Raw genomic sequence first — 16,308 nt, 5'->3', positions numbered from 1 at the left:
TGGAGGCAGGGTCTGTTAATCAAAGCTTAGGCAGACTACCACCACCTGGCATTTCTGTGGGTTCTGGAGACTGGAACACCAGTCCTAAACTGCATAGTAGATCCTTTAATCCCTCCCAGGCCAGGGTTATAGGTTTCTGGGAGTGCCAGGCTGGCTGGGGATCCTAAAGATTTTCAAGCAGTTGTAAACTGCTGAACCAGGAGTTGAAAGTTACTAATTACCGAGGGAGAGACAGGGGCTGCTACAGGACCTCCTGCAGTGTCAAAGTCTGTGGTTAGACAGGCTGTGACCACAAAGTGCTGAGGCAGAATGACCTTTCTAGGCAAGACCAGCCTCAGGATTGGGAAAACACTGAAGAGGTAGTGGATGCAGGATGAGGACACTAGAAGTACTGCTAGATTTGGGGAGCATTGAGAGCTCAGGGAAAGAGCACCTATGGATAATGAGGTAGCCTGGGACTACCCAGTGTCTGATAAGCAGAGAGGGCCCAGCCTTAGAGTGTGCTTCACCCTTGCTCTCTTCATTCATACTCCCTCCCACACAGACTTTCACACACATACACACACACTGATAAATACATATTCACACACACACATTCATGCACATATAGTCTCACATATACACACATAAATATCGACACATATACAACACATACACACATACTCAGATTTATACTCTTGGGGTACATATGTATTCCTTCACATTCAGACATACTGCATACGCACAGACTTCTTGTCACTCACACATATTCTCTTGAAGTACATTGATATTCACGCTCCTCAGCTTTATGGGCCCGTGGCATGGCTGGCGGAATTCTCTTGTTAGTTTAATGGAGGTGGGAAGACCCATGGTGGGTGGGACTATTCCAAGAGAGTGAGTGAAGCACCAGAGCCTTGTCTCTCTGCTTCCAGATTGTGAATACAATGTGTCCCCGGGATGTCTGCTGCTGTGACTACCCTGACATGATGGAGTGACATGAAACTGTGAGCCAGAATACATCCATTCTCCCGAAGATGCTTTTGTCGGGATATTGTGTCATAACAAACAGAAAGTAAGACAGTAGTCCAGGTTGGCCTCAAGCTTGTGATCCTCCTTCAGCCTCCTGAGTACTAGGTATCACAGGTGTCAGCCACCGCATCTGTCTCAGGGCTTCTGAAGCTGAGTCAGAGCAGAGGGCTGGGAAAAGATAGTGCTGGTGGGCAAGGATTGTGAGGGACAGAAAGCCCAGATGTCAAGTGTCTCTGAGTTCCTTTCCCTTCTCCCTCACTGGCATTTGGGTGCTGCTGGCCATTCTTTCTTTTCTTGAAGTTCTCTCCTATCTAGTTACTAAGAAATGCCCTCTGTTTATCTTCTCACCTCTCTGGCCAGGGCATCCTAGTCACCTGTGTGTCATCTCTCCTTCCGTCACTGTGCAGGGCTTCCTGTAGTCTGGGCTGGCCTCAGACTCACAATGAGCTAAGGATGCCTTTGAATTCCTGATCTTGCTGTCTTCATCTCTAAGTGCTAGGATAACAGCTTCTGCATAAGCCTTGCCTGATTTATGCAGGGATGGAATCCAAAGTTTGTGCATGCTAGGCTGAGCTAATATTCGTGGTGCACTTAGAGTTTTAATTTTATTTTTTAAAGATTAGTTTTCTGGCTGGGTGGTGTTGTGTTGGCGAATGCCTCTAATCCCAGCACTTGGGAGACAGAGGCAGGCAGATCTCTGTGAGTTCAAGGCCAGCCAGGTCTACACAGCAAGTTCCAGGACAGCCAGGGCTATACACAGAGAAAGCCTGTCTTGAAAACCAATATATATATATATATATATATATATATAATACACACACATTTTTCTTTGTGTGAATGTTTATTGCTTGTATGTCAGTGCACCACATGTGTGCCTAGTGCCCATGAAGGTCAGAAGGCAGCACTGGATTTTCTTGAACTGGAGTTAAGGATGGCTGTGAGCCACCATATGGGTGCTCTTAACCATGGAGTCGTCTCTCCAGCCCTCCTCTCAGGGTTTAACCTAGCTAATACAGGTGAAACTCTCAATTTTTCTTTTTACCAGGGGCTAGCCAAGATTGCCAGCTGGCTCTCAGTAGCTCCATCATTCCCCAGATCCTTCAGAAGACTTGGTGACCCCTCCCCCACAATAAGGCAGGAGTCACTGTGGATCTTCCTGGTAAGAAACAATCACCAAACTATCTAGATAAGATCCAGGTAAGTAGCCGGGCGGTGGTGGCGCACGCCTTTAATCCCAGCACTCGGGAGGCAGAGGCAGGAGGATCTCTGTGAGTTCGAGACCAGCCTGGTCTACAAGAGCTAGTTCCAGGACAGGCTCCAAAGCTACAGAGAAACCCTGTCTCGAAAAACAAAAACAAAAACAACAACAACAAAAAGATCCAGGTAAGTACCTGGAATGGGAAAACAGCCAGTTTCTCAAAGTAAAGAACTACAGTAGGATCCAACAATTTCCCCACTAGAGGTCCTACCCAAGACAGCTAACGTATCCACCCATACAAGTATACACATGAGTGTTCATAGCAGTACCTCTCACAGTAGCTACAAAGCACAAATGATGCAAGTATTCATCAAAAGATGAACACTTCAACAAAACAAACACTGGAGTATTACTCATCCACAAAAGGAAGGATACATTGATATATTCTATAACATGGGTGAACCTTAAAAAAACCTTATGTTCAGTGAGAGAATCCAGTTACAAGTTTCATGTTTCCACTTACATGAAATATGCAGATTAGATGAATCTATAGTGTCAAGAAATGGACTAGTGCTTTCCAGGGGCAGAGACAGAAGAGGAAGTAGAATAACTGCCTACAGGCTAAAGGCGTCTAGAACTAGATAACGGTGATGGCTGTACAACACTATGCATGTGATAACTTTAGGTGGATGACTTTTATGTTCTATGAATTACACCCCAATCAAAAGGTGTAATTAGGCTGCAAATGAACTGGCACAGAAGATAGGGAGCAGGGCCTGGTGGTGCAGGTCTGTAATTTCAGATATTCAGGAAGCTAGTATAGGAGGACCAGAAGTTCAAGGTCAGACTGGGCTGAAGCGTGAGTTTAAGACAACATAGTGAGACCCTGTCCCCCAAAATAAAATTATCTGGGAAACCATGCATGATGGCCCATGCATACCATCATAGCACCTGGGTGTCTGAGGCAGGAGGATTACAAATTCAAGAGAAAAAAAGAAAACAACAACAACAACAAAAATAACCCAAAACAACAACAACAACAAAAAAAAAACAAAGGGAAGAGGGTTGAACACCACAAGGAATGGAATAATTCTGTAGTAATCAGAGCCTTTTCTTTCAGGGCCTATGGGTGAGGGTGGGATTTTAGAAAGGTTCCTTTGACCTACTACTAAAGAAGCTAATGTATTCTTTCTTCCCCTTCCCTCTCTCATCTTTGTTCTTTGTTTACAGGCGTCATCACCATGCCCAGTTTTGTAAAGTGCTGTGGTCAGAGCCCAGGGACTGGAGTATGCTGGATGAGCAATCTGCTAGTTGAGCTGCAGCCCTGATTCTGGCTGAGAATTCCTTTTTCCCCAATTAAAACATTTAATTAATTATTAGTGGTGTGTATGTGTCTGTGTCATGGCATGTAAATGGAGGTTCAAGGATCATTTGTGAGAATCAGTTCTGTACTCCTACCATGTGCATCCCTGGGACTGAACTCAGGCTGTTAGGCTTGCCAGTAAGTGCTTTTACCTACTGAGTCATCTCTCCAGTTTTGAACATTCTTTTTTCATTATTAGGTTCATTTTATGAGTATGAGTGCTTGGCCTGGATGTATGAATGTGCACCTGCTGCCTGTGGATGTCAGAAGAGGATGCTGTATTCTCTGGCACTGGAGTTAAGGATGGTTGTAAGCCATCAAGTGAGTGCTGGGAACTGAACTCTGATAGAGCAACAAATGCCCTTAACCAATGAACCATCTCTCTAACCCCACCTTAAGCATTCTTATGAAATCTTTCTGTCAACCTTGTTCTGCCATCCTGATTTTTTTCCTTTGAAAATACTTCCCAACCTCAGCTCAATATACATATCCTCCCAATATACCTGCGTGTGCACGCATGCACAGGATGGGGGGGGGTTCATATACAATAGGATTCATGCAGAGGTTGATGTCAAGTATCTTCCTCAATTGCTCACATTATAGAGAGAGGCAGGAATTCTCCCTTGAACCCAGAATTCATCTACATTGGTAGCCTATCTAAACAGCTGGGATTAGAGGCAGCCCAGAACACCCACCAGGCATTTAGGTGGGTACCTGGGATCTGATCTCCGGTCCTCACACTTACGCACACAGCTTTAAACAGTGAGCCGTCTTCCTAGCCCCTAACACACATTCTCTGGCAATGGCTTCTGTCCTTGCCTGCCCTGTAAGATTGTGAACAATGTGAGGACAAAGCAATATCTTAATTTTCTGCTCTAAGCCCTTAATGTACTATTAGCATTTGGCAGGTGCTCAGTCAACATCTGTCGAGTGAAGGAAGACAAAAATTCCCATGTGGTTCAACTAGGTGATCAGAGTGAGCAGCAACAGTAACCTCACAAGGATATCACATGGCCTTGGCATGAGTAATGGAGAGGGGTGCTTCAATTCGTGGTTTTTCTCCACTGAAGCCATTGTCCTATTCTAACCATGAGAAGAACTCCAGACAGGTCCTGATGAAGGGACAGTGCAGGAAATATCAACGAGGACTCTTGTCGGTCAAGGTCATCAAAAGCAAGGGCATTATTAGGAAATGCTGTAGCCCATAGGAGTTGGAGGAGATGTGATAACTAAATATCATAGGGATAGAAAACGGACATTAAGGTAGGTGGAGAGATGGATAACTGGGTAAAGTATCTGCTGTGCAAGCATGAGTCCCCAGAACCTTGTAAAGCTGGACAAGCACTGCCTGTCTGTAATTCCAGCATTCCAATGGCAAGATGGGAGGTGGAGACATGAGAATCCACAGAAGCTCTCAGGCCCAGCTAGCCTAATAGCAAGAGACCATGTCTCAATCAATATGGGAGGTGTGGTCAGATGTTGGAGGCTGTCCTTTGACTTCCACATGTACAAAGTGGTATGCACCTGCATGTCTGAACACATACATCATAAGACATACACATATATTGTTCTAATAAGTAAAGAAGAATATTAACAAATAAGATTGTTGGGCTGGGAAACTGCTCAGCAGTTAAGAACTTTCCAGAGGACCTGAGTTAGGGTCTTAATACCCACATCAGTCAGCTCTCAACAGCCTGGACTCCAGCTTTATTAAACCTGATGTCCTCTTCTGGCCTCTGCAAGTATCCACATGCTCATGCACACAACAATTATAACACAGCTGCTTAACTATGAGAACACATGAATAAAATAATAAAAATAGCCGGGCGGTGGTGGCGCATGCCTTTAATCCCAGCACTCGGGAGGCAGAGGCAGGCGGATCTCTGTGAGTTCGAGACCAGCCTGGTCTACAAGAGCTAGCTCCAGGACAGGCTCTAAAGCTGCAGAGAAACCCTGTCTCGAAAAACCAAAAATAAATAAATAAATAGATAGATAAATAAATAAATAAATAAATAAATCTTTAGGCACTGGAGTGATGGTTCAGTAGTTGAGAGCACATACTGCTTTTGTAGAAAACATGTACTCACATACAAAGTTGCACACAAAATAAATAAAAATATAGTAAGACCACCCTTGGCTACATAATGAATCCAAATCCAGCCTGGGCTACAAGATACCTTGTCTAAAAAAATAAAAGCAAAACACCCCAAATTATAAAACTAAGTTACATACATAATATAAATATATGTATATATATATATGTTAATAAACTTTTATTTGTGGCTTGTGATCAAAGAGGACTTAATGCATGCTAGACAAGTGATCTACTACTGAACTACATCCCTAGCCCCACAAAATGTTCTTCAAAAAAGATGTGTACAGGGGTGGTTAGAAAAGCAAAGGACTACTATGCCATGCAAGCCATACCAAGTAGAGGGTCACTGATTGGTACCCCAATTCTGTCATATAGGATTTGAACTTGATTTTCTCACTCTTGAGTCTTTACCCTAAGCTTATCCATGATGTTTTTCTCTACCTACATATTTTTTAAATATATAAATATAGGTCAGGGAGGCTCAATTGGCAACGTGCTTGCCTTACATATATGAAGTTGTGGGCTCCACTTCCAGTACCACTAAAACCAGGTCTGTGGGCTAGAAGGATGGCTCAGTGGTTAAGAGTACTTGTTGCTTTACTATGAGGACCTGAGTTCAGATACCAGCACCCACATAACAAGCCAGAGTACTCCCAGTGTTGTAAGGTCAGAGAGAGGAAGATCACTGGGATTGGCTAGATGATAAAATATGACGAGCTCCAGGTTCAGGGAGAGATCTTACCTCAAAGGAATAAGGCAGAGGGTGATCGAGGAGAACCCCCTTATGCCCTTCTCTGGCCTCTGTGAACATGGACAGGTGTGTGCACTTGAACACTCCCCCCCCCCACACACACACAATCAGGCACTTGTCATTTAACATTTCAGCACTCAGGAAGTAGAGGCAGAAAAACCAGGAGTTAGGCCAGTTTCAGCTACATTGGGAGTTTAAGGCTAATATGAGAACCTCTCCTATCTCAAAAGAAAGAGAGAAAGAAAGGAAGAAAGAAAGAAAGAAAGAAAGAAAGAAAGAAAGAAAGAAAGAAAGAAAGACCAAACCAAAAAACAAAGCTGTGCATAGTGGTGGCTCACACCTTTAATTCCAGCACTCAGGAGGCAGAGACAGGCAAATCTCTGAGTTCAAGGTCAGCCTGATCCACAGAATTCTGGGATGGCCATGGCTACACAGAGAAGCTGTCTTGAAAATCAAAACAAAACAAAATAAAAAAAAGCACCCCAGAGAGAAATGATATATGTAAAATACTGAGTACAGCTGGTGCTTGTTAAGTGACAGTCATTGTTTTTCAGCACAGTGAGCCAGCCTAAGTGAGCATCTTTTTACTTTATTTTTTTTTTTTGATTTTTCGAGACAGGGTTTCTCTGTGGCTTTGGAGCCTGTCCTGGAACTAGCTCTTGTACACCAGGCTGGCCTCGAACTCACAGAGATCCACCTACCTCTGCCTCCCAAGTGCTGGGATTAAAGGCGTGCGCCACCACCGCCCGGCTTCTAAGTGAGCATCTTCTATGGAGTGCATGACATTACAAAACAGGAATAAAGACCCCAAATTTCCTTTTGGTTTCTTTCCTCATGTCAGATCCCCTCTTTCTCATGAACACTGGGAACAAAGATTCAGTTCAGGATCTGAAGCTTTGAAAAGTACCACCTGATCACAATTTTCCCAAACTGGCTAGCAGACCATCAAGTCCTGGGGCAATGGTCTGGCTGGGTTCCAGGTTCTTTTGTTTGGCAAAGGGTAGGCCACATAGTCCCTAGGACAACAAGGACAGCATTGGTGATTGCTTTCTTCTCATCCCCATTTTCAGCTATTTTTAAGGTTTTTTGTTTTGTTTTGTTTTGTTTTTTGAGATAGATCATGTGTAGCTGCAGCTGGCCTCAAACTTGATAGGTAGATAAGGATGACCTTGAACTCCTGATCCTCTGTGGAGGATTATTGCCTGCTGGGATGACAGCTGTAGACCACAGTGCTGGTTAGTTTTAAATGTCAGCTTCCTGTAACCTAGAACCACTTGGGAGGAGTGTCTCAATTTTGGAATTATCTAGATCAAGTTGGCCTGTGGGCATATCTATTGGGGCTTGTCTTGATTGACTGATTGATTGATTTATTTCTTTCTTTCTTTCTTTTTGAGATGGGATTTATCTGCATAGCCCTGGATGTCCTGGAGTTAATTCTGTAGATCAGGCTGCCTTGAACTCATAGAGATCTGCCTGCATTGTCTGCCAAAGGCCTGTGCCACCACTGCTCAGCTGGACTGTCTTGACTATTAACTGATTCAGCTCACTGTGGGTGACACCATTCCCTATGCTGGGCCCTGGAATCCATGAGAGTGAAGAAATCTTGCTAAGCGAAAGTCAAGCAGTAGACAGCATGAGTAGTAAGTATTTACTCTTTGCTCTTGACAGTGACTAACCATCTAAGCTCTTGCCTCAACTTCCTGATGAACTATAACTTGGAATTGTAAGCTAAAATAAACCCTTCCTTCCTCAAATTATTTTTGGTCAGGGTATTCTTCTAAAAATTCATTTTATTGCCAGATGGTGGTGGCACATGCCTTTAAACTCAGCACTTGGGAGGCAGAGGCAGGAGAATCTCTGAGTTTGAAGCCAGCCTAGTTTAAAGAGTAACAGGACAGTCAGGGCTACACAGAGATACCCTATTTTGGAACCCCCAACCTCCGATTTTTTAAAAATTTATTTTGGAATTTGAGGACAGGGCTTCCTTTTGTAGTTTTGACTGTTCTGGAACTAGCTGGGTAGACAATCAGGCTGGCCTCAAACTCAGATCCTACCAGGCTTTGGCTCCCAAGTGCTGGGATTAAGGGCCTGTGCTACCATGCCCAATGAAATTCATCTTATTTTTAATTATGTGTATTTGTGTCTCTGTGTGGGTATATGTATGTGAATGCCAGTACCCCTGGAGGCCAGAAAAGAAGTCACATCCCAAGAGCTTGAGTTACAAGTAGTTGTGAGCCTTGCAACATTAGCGCTGGGAACTGAACATGGTTTGTATGCAGAGCAGCAAGTACTTCTAACTGCTGGACCATCTTTCAAATTTCTGGCAATGGTACATTATCCCACCAACAGAAATGAAACTAAACAGCCACTAAGCCTGGTTTTCCTCATGTTAGGGGATGAATCCAGTGCTTTGTGCATGCTAAGAAGCCCTTTATCAATGGCACTACATACCCTGTCAGGTTTAGTCGTTTCTTCAAGATGTTCTTGGAATATGGAGAGTTTATTCAAGATCTCTTGGCTTACAGGTAAAACCTTAGAGCCAGCAATATGAATTTAAATCCCTCTTATACTCCTTCTGTGATCCAGGGTATCAGGCAACTTCAATCTGTAAACAGGGCTAATGATAGTACCTGAATCTCTCTCCCTCTCCTTTTTCATTCTCCCTTCCTCCTACTCTCCCCTCTGTATTATTGCCACTCCCACTTTTGTCCCATTTAGGATCAGCAGTGGCTTATATTTATTTCCTGATGAATGGATATTTCCTTGAAGGTAGGGGTTATCAAGGCCACTGTGAGGCCCCCATAGTCCAGTGCAAACTGTCTCTATATGGTGATGCTCTTTAAGGACTAAACACTGAGAAACTATAATCACTGCTATTGGTAAAAGCAGCAGCAGCAGCAGCAGCAGCAGCAGCAGCAGCAGCAGCAGCAGCAGCAGCAGCAGCAGCAGCAGCAACACACCTTCAGGTGAAAACCTGAAGGGTGGAATAATATGACCTACAGATTCTCATCTGACCTAAAAAAAAAAAAAAAAACAAGTTTATGTTCTTTATGTTTTGTTCTTTTCTGCTACTGTAACAGGTTAATTTTGGAGCAACTTTTTCATAGTCTCTATTTTAATGTCCCTGAAAATGACAGAGGAAGAACATCAAAGCCTTTTCACAGGGCTTCCTGTAGCAGGTGCACAGATGAAGATGTTTTTCTGCTATCTGTGCCAGCTTCCTGGGCTTGTTGAGCTGGGTGGTGGGCCCAGGTGAGGCAGATTGGCTTTACCTTTAGCACTCACCCAAGGCAGACAGATTTGATCTCTCTTTGTTTTAGAAATGGCTGAGGGAGAGAGCCCAATAGCTTGTAAAATCAAACACATTGTACTGAGAAATTGCTATGTGAATCTTGATTCACCCGTGAACAACACACATAGGTCCTCTCCTCTCATGCTTGCTCATGTGGGAGACAGGTATTAATGAAAAAATTTCATGTGGCTTCTGGGAGGATGGGTCCATGGATAAAGTGTTAGCTGTACAAGCAGGAGGACCAGTGTTTGGACTCACAGAACCCAGGTCAAAGCTGAGCAGGAGGGGCTGGAGATGGTTCAGTGGTCAAGAGCACTGGCTGCCCAGGTTCAGTTCCTAGCACCCACTTTGAGACTCACAACTGTCTGTATCTCTAATTTCAGAAGATCTGATGCCATTTATAGCTGTAGGCATTGCACATGATGCCTAGACATACAAGAAGGCCAAACAGAGATAAACATAAAACATTATTTTTAAAAAAGGCAGACTGTTTACAAACAGGAAGTGTGGTGGAGGTTTTGCCCACTGTAGGCAAGCCCCACGGAGGCATAGGGCAGGGGCCAAGGCGTTGTGGAGCTCAGCATGACAAAGTGAAAGAAGAAAAAAAAAGGACAAAAGACAAGGCCACGCTGCTGGAGGCCATGGGAATGAGAAAGAAGAGCGAGGAGGAGAAGAGGTGCTGCCTGGACAAGCGCACACTGGCGCAGGAGGCCTTCGGGAAGATGCAGAAATGGCAAATGGAAAGAATCCTGAAGAAGGCGTTCAAAACCCATTAAGCAGAGAGTGGAGGACTTCAACCGACACTCACCAAGCACTATGACAGCAACCTGCCCCTGGTGCAAAAGACAGGTCAGGCTCACCAAGCACTATGACAGCAACCTGCCCCTGGTGCAAAAGACAGGTCAGGCTCACCAAGCACTATGACAGCAACCTGCCCCTGGTGCAAAAGACAGGTCAGGCTCACCAAGCACTATGACAGCAACCTGCCCCTGGTGCAAAAGACAGGTCAGGCTCACCAAGCACTATGACAGCAACCTGCCCCTGGTGCAAAAGACAGGTCAGGCTCACCAAGCACTATGACAGCAACCTGCCCCTGGTGCAAAAGACAGGTCAGGCTCACCAAGCACTATGACAGCAACCTGCCCCTGGTGCAAAAGACAGGTCAGGCTGGCTGTGTTGCTCACCTCATTGTTTCTTTAGAATGTTTTACACCTGCCTGGTACATTCTGCTGAGGCCAGACTTTCTGAAACTTGATTAAAGTCAGGCTGTCCTTTCCAAAAAACAAAAAAAAAGCAGAGAAGGGATGGTAGCCATTTGTAATTCAAGTACTTGGGAGACAGAGAGAGACAGGGGATCCCTAGGCAAGCTGGCTAGCTAGATTAGACAAACTGGAGTGCTACAGGTCAGCCAGAGACCCTGTCTTAGTAGATCAAAGTGGAGAGTAATTGAGGAGGACACCTGATGTCAATCTCTACCCTCCACATGGACATGGGCACTAGTGCACCTTCACATGTAACTATGTACAGGAGAATATACAATACAACACACATAAACAACTATTCAACAACCCTACTTTTTTAGGGTCAGGGAGATAGTCAAGTACTTTCCATGCAAGCATGAGGTCCTGAGTTTGAGCCCTAGCAACCATGTAAAAAGGTGGCAGATGTTTGTTTGTAAGATCAGAGCCAGGTAAGCAGAGATAGTAGGGTCCCTGGGGCATAGTGAGAGGCCCATTTCTTCTTTTCTTTTTCTTTTTTAAATTTAACATTACTACTTACTACTACCACTACTTCTTTTTTTTTGTTTTTTTTTTTTTTTTTTTTTTTTTTTTTTTTTTTTTTTTTTTTTTTTTTGAGACAGGGTTTCTCTGTGTAGCCCTGGCTGTTCTGGAACTCCCTCTGTAGACCAGACTGGCCTCAAACTCACAGAGATCTGCCTACTTCTGCCTCCTGAGAACTGGGATTGAAAGTGTGCACAACCACCATCCAGCTGAGAGACTTATTTCAAAAGGTGGACAGTGTCTGGAAAGATGGCTCAATAGTTGAGAACACTGGCTGCTCTTGCAGAGCTGCAGGGCTCAATTCCCAGTATCCACACGGTGGCTACAAGTATCTGTAACACAGTTTTACAGGGGATCTATCACCCTCTTCTGGACTTCATGGGCACCAGATATGCATGTGTGCTTATGTACACATGCAGGCAAAATATCATAGACATCAAATAAAAAAACAAGCAAAAAAGCCAAGGTGGACAGATACTGAGGAATGACACCCAAGGTTGACCCCTGTACTCCACATGTGCAGACATATATATGTGCATTTACGCATATGTGAAATACCTAATACACCCACCATGCCCCTACAAACAAAATATTTCAGAAAAACATTGATACATTCTGAGAAATAACAGTAAAGTGGAGGCAAATTATAGCAAAAGGGCACCGGAATGTCCCGCTGGGGGATGGGGTGGCAGGGGGAGCATGTTAGCTCAACAATCTTCTTCCTCCTGCTGTTTGACTTTGGCTTTCCTGGAGATGATGTAGTTTGTACCTTCCCTAAATCTTCCCAATTCTGATCTCTTTTTACCCACGAGTGCCTGATGATGTATATCTGTCATGAGGATTACATTTGGTATATTCTGGCCTGAAGGGTGAAGCCTATTCATCCATGCTCAGAAGAAGTCACATATCCTTTGAAGGAACCACGCTGGTTCCCACCTCCTGGGACCCTGTCCAAGTACTTCTGGAACACTCTAACCTGCCATGCCTGTCTGGTGACTCCATCCATGTCACCCCTGCCACGCCTTCCTGTATGCCCTGGGGAAGCATCGGTCCTTTCTCAGAACCCTTACAGCAGTAGTGTATGGGATTCTGTCGCCTCCATGCCTTCTGCGGCAGCAGGGTGTGATAACAAAGGAACACACTAGAATGCTGGCTCCTTCGGGTTGCTTAGAGGATTAACTGAGATGCCATGCAAATGGTGCTTGGCACTGTGAATGCAAGGCATGAGCTCCATCAGTGTGTGCTTCTGGGTCCAACTCTTCCCCTCTCTCCAAACTGGCTATGCAGGCTTTAGGTACAGGACACCTGACTCAATTCCCTGAAGTGCAGTGGGTCATCACCCACAAACACTGACATTACATTCTATTGGAGGAAACTGAGATATGTTTCTGATCTATCAGTACCTATCAAAGCACAGACATAGAAGACAATGGATACACATCCTCAGGCTACAGCAAAGCTGTGCTGGTTCCACTTGAAAGCTTGAAGCCTTCAGGCACTTTCTATAGAGTTCACAGCCTACCCCAGGGAGCCTTTCTACCCCACTGTGTCCATCTGTGCAGAGTCCTCTGGGGAGTGAGAGGAGGTCTTGCAGTTTCCCATGTGCCATGTGACCTTCAAGTCTTTTCACGGAGTCCTGCTTTCAGCAAATAGATGTGACAAACTTCTAGCCCATGTTCAGGGTTCTATGTGGGGCATCAGAATGGCTGGCCAATAGTTCCCATGTCCCCAGTCCTTCCAGGAGACCCCTGTATGAGACAAGTCCCGCAACAGACCATCTTTTTCCTTCATTCTTTCAGCTCTTATTTAAACCAGCTTCCTTCAAGATGGTTAAGACCTTCAGATATAGTTCTTATCCACTGAGGACAGGGAGCCTCAGGGCCAGTGATGCTACCAACTTCAACAGCTGTGTTTGGGGTCTGTTCTGCTAAACCTCTCTGTTCCCTTTTACACTGCTCCCAGGAAGCACACAAGGCCACACCCTAACCTCACTGGCTCCCATGTAGCACTGAATACTATTCTAAGCCCTTATCCCCCCATTTTCCAGATGGAGAAGTTGAGGCTCTGAGCCAAGATGAGTTTTTCTTCCAAATCTGTGCAGAATTTACTTGTAAATATTCTACCAGGAAGCCTAGGTTTTTTTATCTGACTCTTTCCTTGCATACCAAATGCTTGGTTGGGGCTGGTTTGTTCTGGATTCTCCTCACACCCTGCAGTTCTACAAACTACAGCCAGGGCTGTGATCTCTTCTTGCTTCTCTGTCTTGTCTCAGTTCTTGTGCCAGGGCCAAGCCACCTTCGATCCCTTCCAAACCACCCTCATTCAACCGCAGGAACCCAGAGAGAACCCACAGGTGGGACCCCAGGATGGGGTAGCTATGGGGCAGAAGGGGTGAGAAGAACCAATGCAATACAACCATGAAAGAGCTAGGGATGTGGGGAGCTTGGCTCAATGACAGACAGGCTGGGGGTGGTGCACTCGGCGGGGGGGGGGGGGGGGGTGGCGGAGCAGAGCACCCCTTCCTTTCTCATTACTCCTGCCCACTTCAGCACATTTTTTTTCCTTTCTGAAATATTCCTTAAACAAATAGGTATATGCTTCTGGCAGGTCTGACCTGGTCCAAGCAGATCCCAAATGCTAGGGGAAAGCTGTTGTTTTGACCAAACATATTGGTGGTGGGTGAAAGGTTGTCAGGAACTGGCCTTGAAGCATCCTGAATGGCTGCACAGCCTCTATCATCTGAGGCCAGCAGACGCCATAGGCTCAGGGATGCTGGTCCCATCAGTCTGGTCAGACTTTAGGATTGGGGCCAGGAGCAGCTGGAACATCTCACTCCCCATGATGGGGGTGGAGGTGTGCCATAGATTTGGGAATGGACCTTGGTTCCTTTTGAGAGAGCAAGACAGGGAGTGACAGAGGCAAGGGGGAAAGATCTGTGATAGGTAGATTCCAGGCCCTGACACCCTATGGAGCATCAGTGTAGTCCCAGCTCAAAGAGAATGGGGTGGAAGGGACAGGCTAGCTGCTGGGGACGGAGCCATCACCTCATAATCTTTGTTTTTGGTCTGAGTTAGGAGGCCTGTAGAGGGTACTGGGCTGTGCAGGTCAAGGAGGTGTGGAGTTCTCAGCAGCTCTCTCTCTCTCTCTCTCTCTCTCTCTCTCTCTCTCTCGTGTGTGTGTGTGTGTGTGATGTGTATGTGTGTGTGTGTGTGTGTGTGTTTGTAGAAAGAGATTGAGAGGGAGGGAGGGAGAGCATTCATGTGCCTTCATCTGTGTTGAGCTCCTAGGTTTCTGTACGTGTAGGGGTATCTCAGTGTGTTTCTCAGGAAGATGGGTGGGGAGGGTGTGTCTATTAGGGATGGGATTCGGCATTATCTTTTGGGAAGTCCTTAGTGTTCATTTCTTCAGGCAGCTGGGATCTAGATGGGTCAAGATCAGCAACAGTATGTGGTCCTCTCAGAAGACCTAGAAGTGATTGTTTTTCTAGTGGTGCCCTTGACCATGAAGGGTGCCAAGTGAGCAGGTTGAGCTGATGTCTGGGGATTCAGTTGGGACTCTTCCTATTTAAGAGGCGAGGCATGGGTCAGAAGGAAAGAATACAGGGCTCTGAGCTTGGTCTCCTTGGAAAGGATGAGGGTGCAGGCCAGACGCAGAAGATAGGAACCCAAGTGAGGGGGACATAAAGGCACGGGATGTACAGATGGGAGGGGCCTTGGGACTGGGGTTGTGAACTGGAGGGGATAAGCTAGTTGGGGGGGGGCTGCAGACTGGGGGGATGGGGAAGCTCTGGACAGGCTCTTAGAGAGGGGTCTTGGGAAAGAAGTCCAGGGGTCCCGAGTCTGTGGACGGGGGACGTCACGAGAAAGAGACATGGGGGTCCTAGAAGCCCTGAAAGTGATCCTGGGGAGGGGGGATCGGAAACGAGGGTGGGCGGAGGCCGGAGTTCCAGGGTCCAGGGCTGGCGATGCCGAGACTCCAAGCGCGGGTTCGGGAGGCGAGGCGACCCCAGGTCACGCTCCTGGCTCGGGTTCCCCACGGGGCCCCGCAGCACTGACACCCCCGGGGAGGAGAGGCCCTGCCCGAGGCCGCCCTACCTGCGCGGAAAGCGCCGCCATCGCCGCGCCGAGCCTCGCCGTCTCTGCACTGCGTCGTCCGATTCACTAGCCCGGGGTCGCGTCTGCTCGGGGGTCCCGCAAACCCCGCGGCCCGGCCCCTTTCACTCAGCCGCCCCCGGGGACCGCCGCCGTCACCGGCTCAGCCGCTGCCATTTCACCCGCTGACAGGAGCCGCTGCCCCGCCCCCCCGAGGCCCGGTCAACCAATTCACCGCCCCCTTAGGCTATTGGCTCCGCCCACTGTGGAAGAATGACAGGAGATCTGACCAATCCACAGCCAGTTCATGAGGTGGGTCCTGGCTACAGTTTTCTGAGGAGAGGAACGAATTGAAATGCGAGAACCTGTGATAGACACATAATTTTACCTCTTAAAATAAGGGATGATATTGATCGACACGTAAAGTACCAATAGTGATGGGCAAGAGGTGTGCCTCTGAAGGAAGACTGCGGCCTTGAGCAAGCCTTAGCTGAGGTACTAAGCCCCACCCAGAGCCTGGATTTCTACCCAATCAGGAGAGGTGCTGAGACGTCCATTATTATCTGTCCCTCAAATCTCGGCCCTGGCAACTGTTGAGAGGAGGAGGGGGTGTGCTATGAAGAAGATTGACATCTAATTCGCCAATGAAATTGATGGAGGGCGGACTTTTATGTTATCTGACCAATGGAATCATGAGACTGGGAATGACTTCAGCGTCCTGGCGGTGGG

The 16,308-nt window shown here is 46.4% G+C and overlaps 1 protein-coding gene across 4 annotated transcripts in view; it reads right to left on the bottom strand.

Moving 5' to 3' along the window:
• Evi5l (ecotropic viral integration site 5 like) overlaps positions 1–15,755 on the bottom strand; it is a 45,843-nt gene extending 30,088 nt beyond the window's left edge. For all 4 annotated transcript variants that reach the window (XM_038346353.1, XM_038346351.1, XM_038346352.2 and 1 more), the window contains exon 1: positions 15,583–15,755. The gene's annotated coding sequence lies outside the window, so the exon portion shown is untranslated. The remainder of the gene's footprint in view (positions 1–15,582) is intronic.
• Between the last annotated feature and the right edge of the window lie 553 nt (positions 15,756–16,308).

The sequence above is a fragment of the Arvicola amphibius genome, chromosome 10, assembly GCF_903992535.2.
Source record: "Arvicola amphibius chromosome 10, mArvAmp1.2, whole genome shotgun sequence".
NCBI lineage: Eukaryota > Metazoa > Chordata > Mammalia > Rodentia > Cricetidae > Arvicola > Arvicola amphibius.
Note: the sequence above shows the minus strand (reverse complement) of the source record. Positions and strands in the feature narration are given on the sequence as shown.